Source organism: Rattus rattus, chromosome 12 (genome assembly GCF_011064425.1).
Source record: "Rattus rattus isolate New Zealand chromosome 12, Rrattus_CSIRO_v1, whole genome shotgun sequence".
Classification (NCBI taxonomy): Eukaryota; Metazoa; Chordata; class Mammalia; order Rodentia; family Muridae; genus Rattus; species Rattus rattus.
The window spans coordinates 68447667-68458798 of NC_046165.1; positions in this window are offsets into that span (position 1 = coordinate 68447667).

Genomic DNA, 11132 nt, shown 5'->3' on the forward strand with positions numbered 1-11132 from the left:
CGCTGGGGTGGGAGGAGGGGAAGGAGGCTCCTTCTCTGGCTGCTCTCGGTCAGGGCAGCAATTTCTGTCATACCTTGCTATCAGCTGTTGAGGAGAAGTCAGTTAGCTACCCTTATGAGAGATCCGATTAATTCCAAAGGGATGCTCGTTACTAACAGCTGCTGTATGTACCTCTTCTACAAGTCATTAGCCTGGGATATCACTAGCAGGGATGCTAAGAATTTGCAAACTTACAGATTTCTGTTTGAGAGACATGTATTTTGTGAAGACACGGAGTCAGTATGGTTCACAGTGCTAGGAAAAGTCTTTCCAGGCATTGCAAGGTTTTCTCTAGATCCTAAAACCCCACTTGTACTATAGGGGTGAACAGGAAGTAAGAATTCCAGGGAGAAAGAGTTCAAAGAGAAACTTTTAGCAGGGAGAAACAGCGGCTGCTAAAGAATTAATTTATAAATCATTCAGCCAGCGAGGGGACTAGTCTCCTTAATGTGGGACTTTGGTGGGGGAGGGTTGGGGGGGGCTGAAGAATTCTGAAAGGTCCTGACTTTGCCCTTTAATCAGGAAAGCATGGGAATGGCTTTGTGAACAAATAATGAAAAAAAAAAAAAAAAAAAAACAAAACAAAACAAAACAAAACAAAAAAAAAAAAAACCCGGCAGCTCAGCGATAGTATTTCAGAAGGAGCGCCTGAAGGTGGCAGGTCCAACATGCAGGTTAAGCATGAAGTCCATGCATGTAGTTTCTCTTTCCAGCTTTGTATGTGATTGTATATTTTAAAAAAAAATGTGTTCAGAGGCACACCTCCTAAAACAGCAACTGACATTTTCACATATTTTGTAAAACAATTTTGTACCTTGAATTTGGTGTATGCGAATTGAAACATTGTAAAAGCGAACGTATCTAAATGTGTTATCCACTTAATTACTATGCTTTTTTTTAATGCCTTTTGAAAATAGCAATGTTTACAGATCTGAAAATGGGCAGACTTTTACTAATTGAGAAGTTTTATGATGGACTAAATTAAAAAAAGTTTAAAAGCGGGCTACCACTGAAAAATCCTCATGCCTTGTTTCCTTTAGGAGGAAAGATGGATGTTTAAATTTGTTCCCATTCTGGGGTTGGGGGTTTAGCTCAGTGGTAGAGCGCTTGCCTAGGAAGTGCAAGGCCCTGGGTTCGGTCCCCAGCTCCGGAAAAAAAGAAAAAAAAAAAAAGTTTGTTCCCGTTCGGTCCCCAGCTCCGGAAAAAAAGAAAAAAAAAAAGTTTGTTCCCATTCTCCCAAGCAATAGTTTTTACTGGCTCAGGACAGAATTTAAGGTGCTTCCTAATGCTAATCAGGCCAGTATTCTTATGCAACATGTTGACTACTCTTACCTTTAAAAAACATTTAGTCTTTCCCCCTTATCTGAAATACCCACCCCTTCCTCTTTATCAACTGGTGTCTTTTCAACCTTTGTAGGCTAGTTTAGAATTTGAAACCTCATGATGACCACCTCCTCAGCATGTCTTTTCCTCTAGGTATTAAGTATTAGTTTGATTTTGCCTTTTGCTTTTTGAGTCAGAGTCTAACTATATTTCCCAGGCTGGTTTCAAGCTTCTGGACTCAGGTGATCTCTTATTTGAGCTTCTAGAGTTGCTGGAGAAACAGGCACACGCACTATACACACACACACTATACAGCAGTATAATTCAAAGAGTAACAATCTCTTTGCATAGATTCATTTTGGCTAAAATAGGAATCTCTGGAATGGTACCGTACAGTGATACTTCTGAATATCAGTGGCATTCTGAATATCATCAAGCATGATGCAGAGAATTATGCCCTTGGTAATCTCAGAAGTTGAATAATCTTGGATAAATCAGGACTAAGCCACCATGTGGGTGCTGGAACCCAAACCCCAATTCTCTTCAAGATCAGTATGTGCTTTAAACTGTTGATTCTTCTTTAATATTTTGAACACATTTTATATTATAGTCTTTAAATTCTTTCTTGTTGAGGAATTTAATTCTATAAATTGTTATTTTTCTCTGATTTTCATGCACGATGTCTTATTTTGTATTGAATTATAATTTTGTGTTTGGAAGTACTTATGTTAGGATCTTGTCAGGCTTCTGTTAAAAACTCATTTCTCCAAGTTTTCTTGCTTTTTTCCCCTGGTGCCCCAAGGTATTTTGTATTTAAGATCACTTGTTTATTTGTTCATACAGGTGTTACTGTATAGCTCAGGTTGGCCTAGAACTTGCTATAGATCTCAGACTGATTCCCTGCCCATGTTCCTACAGGGTAAAAAGGCCAGGGAAAGAACACCCTGACCCTAACTTGACCCCAAGTCCAAGACCAGGGCCAAGGAACAGAATCTCACCAATCCCTGACCTTGTTCCAATATCAGGTCACATAATCTCTCCATTCCTAGGCCACTTCATCCCCACCCCCAAGAAACCCTATTTAAACCCTGTGTTCTGCCCAGTCCTCTCCTGCTTCCTCACCCCAGCAGAGGCAGCCACCCTTCTGGGCTTTTCCCTTACAATAAATCTCTCATGTGAGGTTTGTTGTGTGGTGTGATTCCTGTTTTTCCTTGGTTCCTGATTGCCAGGATAACTCTCAGAGCAGAGCTCTAACACTTCTGTAGGGAAGCCCTTTCCCTTCAGAGCTGCAACATTTATATGTATCTTCTGAGTACTGAAATCACCCATGCCTGCCACCAACCCTGAGGCTCTACACTTTCTCTGTATTTCTATGTCTCTGCCTCTTTTCCTCTCCTCCCCGCCCCCTCCGTCCTGGCAAGTCTTTTTTCTTGGATTATTCATAGATCATTATTCAAATCCCAAACCTATCCAGAGATAAGTGAACATTCTAGATTAACAGGAGAGAGTTTATCTGAAGGAAAGGGCATACAAAATTGATGTGTGCCCTTTCAGTCTACCTGCTTATTCCAATTGTGGTAGATTCTACCATAAAAATGTTTGGGTCGGGTTGGGGATTTAGCTCAGTGGTAGAGCGCTTGCCTAGCAACCGCAAGGCCCTGGGTTCGGTCCCCAGCTCTGAAAAAAAAAAGAAAAAAAAATGTTTGGGTCAGCAGCCACTTGGCTTTTTATTTATTTTTAATAAAAATATTTCAAAGAGCATATTTATATTTAATAAAAATAATTCAGAAGTGTAGCATTCACTTGCCTTTTTCTAGTGATCAGTGAAGCTGACACCATCTCACATTTAGTGTTCCTTTTGGCTTTTGTAATCTCATCTCTTGGGCTGTTTTGTTCTTATAGAATTTTTCTTTATTCTAGATTCCATCAATAATATACTCTTCTGGGGTGTGACCTTTCAGAATTCTCTTTATATCTTTTGTTTAGAGATGCTTTAGTTCTCTGTGGTATATTCAATAAGATTTCTGATTTTTGTTTTAAAAATTCTCTCATAATAGATATTCATTTTATTACCTTTCATAATTTATTCCATATTCCATGACATATTTTTGGATAAATATCTTGCGCAAATTTCATTGCTTTCACTTTAAAATTCAGTTGTTTTTTTTTTTTTTGCGTTTTTTTAGATGAGAAGGAAAATACAGGCAACAAAAACACAGAATATAAATTGGTTGTGGCTATCGATGCCTTTGATCCTAGCACCTAGGAGATGAGCTTCAGGCCAGCCTAATCTACCTGTAGAGTTCCAGGACAGTCAGGGCTACATAGCAAGCTCCTGTCTTTAAAACAAACAAATGAACAAACAAACAAACGAATGAACAAAAGAATAAAACCAAACAAACTATAAGAGCACAATAACTTGGGTTAAGAAACAATGCTTGGATTCTGCCCTTTAGGAGATGTCCTGGTGCTAGATAGCACTGGCCTGTGTTCTGCTCTGAAAGAGACCTGTGCTATAAAGTGCAGATTTTGTGTCCTTACATTTCTATAGCCCACGACCATTTCTTTAGCTCCCTGCGTTTCCAAGCGTCCATCTACTGAAGACTGTCTCATATTTCCTAGTTGATTGGGTTTGTTTACAATGAGGCAAATTATTACCATTAGTAAACCTCAGAAGGGAGGAGTCTATCCAAGCCCAGGCCGTGAACTGTCTTTGTTGAATGTGAGCAAAGAAAAGGAGTATATTTGCGATTTACTTCTTTTCTATTGTTTAAAAAATTAAATTTATCTTTTGTCAATCAATAAGAAATAAAAGTTATATAGGTTAAAAATATGGAATACTTCATGGATGTGCATGTTATCCTGCTATAAGGATTCATAACCTCATCTGTGTCGTTCCAATGTGAGTGTATATGCTGCTGAAGTGCTAGCAAGGGTTGGCTTCCAATAGAAAATAGCCTATTGTTTAAGGTACGTCTCCAGAATGCTCCCATTCCTCCTTGGCTGCACATCTCTTGAGTGCCAGGCATTCCTCCCAGTGGGTGTGTCCCTGGTTCCAAGCATGCACACCTGTGGTGCAGTGCACACCTGCAGTGCAGTACACACCTGCTGCTTCTCCCACCTGCCCTTCTCCATGGAGAGAAGACGGTTCTTCACCATGAAGAATGAAAACACTTCACTGCTCTGAGTTCAGACCGTCTCCTGGTGTCTGTGGCTGCTAGTTTTGTTGCAAGCGCCATCCTTACCTTCCAGTCCTTGTCAGATATGCCATTAAATTTGTTTTGCCGGTCCTAGCTGAGAGTCTGACAGAGCTGGCATCAACTGTGATTATAGCTTCAGAGAGAAGATGAAGTTACGAAAGATTCCTTCACACTTGCAGAAGAAGCCTTGTAGAAACATATGACTTAGTCAGGGTGAAGTAGTCAAGTGACAACATGATCAGGTTCACTACTCTGTCTTCCCAAGGTCAAAGGGATTGTCTCTCTCTCTGTGTGTGTGTGTGTGTGTGTGTGTGTGTCCGTGCGCGCGCGTGCGCATGCATAGATATGTATGTGTGTGGGTTTGTTGTCAGCATTGAAGCAAGTGCCTCAAGCAGGCCAGGCAAGGGATCTATCACCAAGCTGCACCTTCAGCCTGGGAAATGGGATTTTTATTTTTATTTTTTGCCTTTGTTTTCCTTTTCCTTTTCTAGTGGTTCTCTTCTCATCTCTTCCCACCTCCTCCTTTTTCTCTTAAAGGCAAATAAAACATACTTGGATTGACAAAACTTTTCTAAAAACACCCATTCCTGTCTTCACCGACCTATCTCATTTTCATGAAAAGAGCACTTTAATATCCTATCTCAATCCTGTACTGTTCACTGAAGGTTGCTCGAGTCTCCCAGCAATACCCTCCCACTTTACCTACAGTTATCTCTGTCCTCCTTGGCATGTTTCATCCAGCACTCAGTAAGGCTCTCTTCTGACAGTTTTTGTCTCACAGGGCTTAATAGTTTTTTTGAGGCATGTTCCCATAGACAGGAACCAGAAAAAAATCCAACCACAAGCCCCCTCCTGTGTTCCTCCCCCCATTCTGACTCCTCCCCCATTCTGACTCCTCCCCCATTCTGACTCTTCCGGGATCAGTCTTTGCTCCTCATTATCCTCACACTTTGTACCTGTCTTTTTATGTTTTACTTGCTGGACTTCATCCTATACCCAAACAAAATGTTCCACACAAGTTCTCCTAATAACTATCACCCTACAACAGCTCCAGTTGTTCCATTTGATCCTGGTACATCTGCAAAAAGCAACTTTTACAAGCTATGGAAAAACTCTGGCAAAAACAAACCTTCATCCTTTCACCCCAGACCAGATACAATTCTTTACATTATTTTCTATCCCCCCAGCCCCGTCTCCTTCCTTTGATACTCTGTAGCACCCTGCTACTTCTGCTAGCTCATTTTTGGTGCAACAGTCCTGGCTATGGGACCAATCACTGTCACCCTGAATCAACTCTATGCCCACTCTGTTCCTCCATATCCCTCAACCTTCTTGGGAAATTTTTCAGTTCTACTCTGTAGCCAAGTCATCTGCTGCTTCCAGCCTTCTAATAATAAATAATATCCAAGTTTCTTAGGAATACAGGATGGCAATCACCTGATCCATTGCAGCTGATCCAGTTAAGATTTTACCCCTACTACACGACCCCCTCTTCCATGGACTCAAATTCTATCCTTCCTCTACAGCTGCCTTTTAATAATCTCACATACTTCACTGTGACTCATCCTGAAATTCTTGCACTCCCTCACACTCCATAACAGATAATATCAAGTTGTATGCTCTGCTGACTATGACAACTGAGGATACCAATAACAAGACATAATGGGACCAACCCCATCCATTTGATAAGACTTGCAGGGATATGGCCTGGGGTATGATCCTTTAAAAATTATTTCTAGGGGTTGGGGATTTAGCTCAGTGATAGAGTGCTTGCCAAGCAAGCGCAAGGCCCTGGGTTCAGTCCCCAGCTCCAAAAAAAAAAAAAAAAAGAAAAAATTATTTCTATTCTTATTCCTCTTATTAATTTGAATTTTCAAAAATTTAAAGTTAGCAAGTAATAAATTTCCTTATGGAATTCCATATGGACCACTTTCATTGATCTCCCTTCTGTCACCCAATCCACTGCCTCATCCTCCTGTCCTGTCCTGCTCTTTGCTTGTTCTCTTCCGGGAGTCACCATCCCACTATTATGTCACATGTGTTCTCTAACTTGCCCTTAAAGCCTGATTTTCCTCCTACTGGTTTCCTTTCTTGTTTCATCGCCTAGACACACACACACACACACACACACACTGACAGAGAAGGAAGCTAGGATCCAAATATGAGAGAGGACATGCAGTGTTTGTCTTCCTGAGCCTGGGTTAATCTCACTAAATAATATTTCCCAATCCCATCTATCCTGGTTGAGCTAAGGCTTGAAACCCTGGAAACCCCGAAGGAACGATAGGCGTTTCACCTGTTCCCAGGCACCAGGCCCCTGTCATTAGCAGCAGCCCCCCCCCCATAGATTTGTGGTCATCAGTCATCTATGGGCAATGCCCCAAGCCCCTACACAGGTAAAGGACGTGACCTATGGGTCGCATAGGCTCAAGACAGATCTCCATTTTAAAGAGGTACCTAAAGGCCTGGAGGCTTAGCCAATAAGCTTTCTTTCCCAGACACTCCTCCCTGCAAAACGTATTTAATCTCAGGTCCACCCTGAGAAGTGGGTACGGTTTTACTCATCTACTTTCCACCAGGACAATAAACACCTTAAAAACGTGGACTGTCTCTTTTCATCGGGATCTGCTGCAAGGAGCCATGGAGAAGGCCTTCACCTACAGAGTCACCGTGTAATCTCCCATAGAAGTACTCTCTGTGCTCCCAACCAAGCTCAAGCCAGCCTGCAGCCTTCAAGCCAAGGACTCTTCCCTCAGGACCAGTCAGAGCCCCGTTTTTTCCCCCCCTCGCCGGGGCTAGATCCAGCCCTTAGGCCGCTACTCCTCTGCACTTAATGCAGCGCCTGGGTGCTGAGAACCTGAGAACCAGACGGCCCTGGCCTCCTTGCAGGCCTGGGGACCTCCAAACCAGCTCTGGTGTACCGTACCTCAGACAGTGCTTCTCTACCTCTGGGGCTTCCCTGCCACCCAACACCCGCCCAACAGTGTGGGACAAGCACAGTCAACTTTCTGCCTCCTGCGTCCACAGAGGCCGAGCCCTGTGGTGGAGTAGACGTGGGACCCATGAACCCCACACCAGATATTATTATTTAAGGTTAAATACAATTCTGTTGGGAATATGTGCCACATTTGCATCATTCATCTGTTGATGGACATTTAGGCCGATTCCATTGCCTGACTATGAATAGGGCAGCAAAAGACATGGTGTGTGTTGGGGTTTAAATCTCGGCTGGCGCCTGGACAAAACACACCGAGCCAACATGGTTCCGCATGGAGAGGTTTAGTGAGAGACGAAGAGGAGAGGAGAGGAAAGGAGGCTGGCCATGGGCACGTGGAGGGAAGTGGGGGTGGGGGACAAAGACAAGGGGGCACGAGAAGAAGAAGAGAGAGCAAAAGGGAGAGGAGGGGGCAAGCAGCCCCCTTCATAGTCAGGCACAGCTGGCTGTTGCCAGGCAACCGTGGGGGTGGAGCTTAGGCAGAATACCAACATTGTGCAGGAATGTCTGTAGTAGACATAGACCTGCCCCTTTTCTTTGTGCCCTGTCCTGACAGTCTTCCACATCACCCTTTCTCATGTGAGGTGACATTCTGGACTTCTTTGCTATGGCCCTTGATGTGGTGACTAGAGTTACTTTCTTGTGGGGGATCTTATTTCTGTCTCTGTTAGGTGTCCATGGGCTCAGGCCATGAGTTTCTGCCTAACGCCACTTTGGCTTGAAAGGAACTGGCTTACAAAAACTCCACTGTAACCCTTGACCTTTCTCCACCTTCAGTCTTGCCACTGAAGTGCTGTCTCCTGTCATGTCCCCTGCCTGACAGGAAGTCTCCCTGATCACTCATGGCACCAGATAACGCTTGCTGCCTGTGCTACATCCTGTCCTTCACTGACAGCTTCCTGGCAAACATGGCTTTTCTTTCCATCATTTCTCCTCTGTGGTGGACATCACACTGGCAAGCATGGGGCTGTATGCCTCAGCTGGCGTTTGCCTTATTGAAAGGATGAAATTGAGACAAGAATCCCATTTTGAAAGCACAAAAATGTAAACAATCACCAAGCAAACAAACCCCTGGTAAGTTCTAGAACTGAAATGCTGTGCTCCATGGTGTCTACATTTATCTTCACAATGACTGGTTAAAGGGGGCTCCATTCATCTAAAACATGTAGTCTTACATTTCTATTAGAACTTCTGCCCTAAGGGGATAAAATCCCTTTCTCTGGGTCCAATATGTCAGCAGAGAGATCAGAAGGTAGGAATGGGGTCCTGAGTAAAAGGAGCTAGTAGAGAGAACTGGTCTGAAGTAGAAAAATCAGCATCTTAGAAACAAAGACCCCAAACAGAAAATGAACTGCAGAGCAAACAGGTCAGGCCTGGCTAGCAGCATTCTGCAGAGAGGCTCTCAGAGAGCAGATCATGGCTTGCTCTCCGTTTTCATTGTAAAGGAACGGTCTTTTTAAAGGGAAAGATTGTATAAAGCAAACAAATATTAAAAGCTTTATTTAAGCTCGTAATTTGGGGAGGGAGCTAGGCAGTTAGTTGTTCTAACCGGTTCAAAGAGCCTCAAAGCACAAGTTTATCTAGAATCCAGGAATGTCACCTGATAGGTGGAGGAAGCAGAACTGGCTTTTCCAGGGAGGGGAGTCTCTCTCACAGGACTGGGTCATTGCAGGGTTGGCAGACAGAACCTGCTTTGCCTGGCTGTTGTTCCCGCACCTTGTTGCAGCCCTGTGGGGTCGGTTTCCATCCCAGGGCAAATACTCCTCCCCCGCTTTGTAAAACTCTGTTTCACCTGATAAGTCACTGTCCTCTAGAGAGCAATTCCCTTGATGTGAGTCAAGGTTGATGTGGCTGATGGACCTGTTGTAGGCATTAGGTATTTAATAACAAATACTGATTTCTATTGTCCTTTATATGTTGCTTCGGCTGGTGATTATTGATGTTATTATTATAGTGTAATGTTCTACCACTGATGTATACACACATTTTATAATATATATATATGAAGGGAGGAATGAATAAATTGTTTACATTGGTCCTACACTGGTCATAGGTAAAGGGCAGAATGATGCACAACAGAGAATTCGAGAATGCTCTGGGACAGAAGTGGGGCACAGAGAGGACATCATGGCTTCTGGACTGGCTGTTTGTAAACAGGATATAGAAGCACCAAGAAACAAGAGTTGTGTTAAAATTTTAACGCACACTCTAGAATGTGAATTGGCCTTTTGATAGCAGCCTGTAGTTTGGCAACAGACTGACCCCATTCCTCACCCCTGTAGGTAGCCTCAGGATCTGGTAGTTCAATTTAGAACATCCTAGGCACTCCCTGGGGATTCACACAAGCACTCTATGGATACGGGCAAACTACTGTACTTCCCTTGGTGTCTTCTTTGTCTTCATCTTGATTACAATGTGGTCAGTTAGGATGGCTGGTAGCCTTTTGTGGGCTGAGCTGAATCACCTATAGGTGACCGACTTCCTTGTTGAAATCTGTTTGTTTATTTATAGCCCCACAGTTTCCTCTTATGTTGACCCCACATCTTTTATCAGCAGCCTAGGCTGAGCCATAGTTAGCTTGACCAGTCCTAGTCCACCAGAAGTCAAAGTGATTGTAACACGTCACCTGGATTGCCAGCACTCTATGAGTCAACTTCATTAGCTTGTTTTTATGGAGTTCCAACCTGTCACCTGGCCTTAGAGACCTTAGGCTGAGGAGTTTCTCGTTTCTCCATCTCAGATGCAGTCCTGTTGCTGTTCCCCAGGTCCATCTGTCCCTACCCAGAAGTCTCTCGGCTAATTCTCTCCTGTTAAGTGGGCTACTTCTCATTTCCCCCCTGACTCGTGTAAACAGGCTTACACCCTGACCCCATCCCAATATGGTTGGCACCTTGTGAAATCATTTTAATTTCAAACCTTTATTACAGATTCTTTTATTTTCTTCTGCCTCTTTACTGGAGAAGCATCTCTCTCTCTCTCTCTCTCTCTCTCTCTCTCTCTCTCTCTCTGTGTGTGTGTGTGTGTGTGTGTGTGTGTTGGGAAGTGGATAGGAGTAGGGGATCATTTCTTTCCCTAATCTTGAGTCTGAATTCATGATCTTGCAATACTAGGCAAGTGCTCTACCACTGAGATACAGCCCAGTTCTGATATATATATATATATATATATATATATATATATATATATATAAAATCCTTTGACCTTTGGTGAATTTGTAAAAATGCTTTGGGCAGGCTAAGGGATTCTAAGTTGAAGACCTTCCTAGGCTCTCAACTGATTTCAAGGCTAACTTAGGCAACTTGGCACTATTGTATATCTCAAAAGAATAAGTAAAAATAGGCTGGGTATGTAGCTTTCGGTATAACATATATATTTGATACTTGACAGAGCTTTCATAGCTTAATAGGCAAGATAATGTTATCATTACTATGAATTGGTAGTTTATCTGAGTCTATAGTTGGCAATGGGCATCTAGAGCTTTGGCAATGCTTTGGGGAGACGGCTAAGTCAGTAAAGTGGTTTCCTTGAAAGCATGAGGACCTGAGTTTGACCGTTGAATATAAAATCCCAGGCAT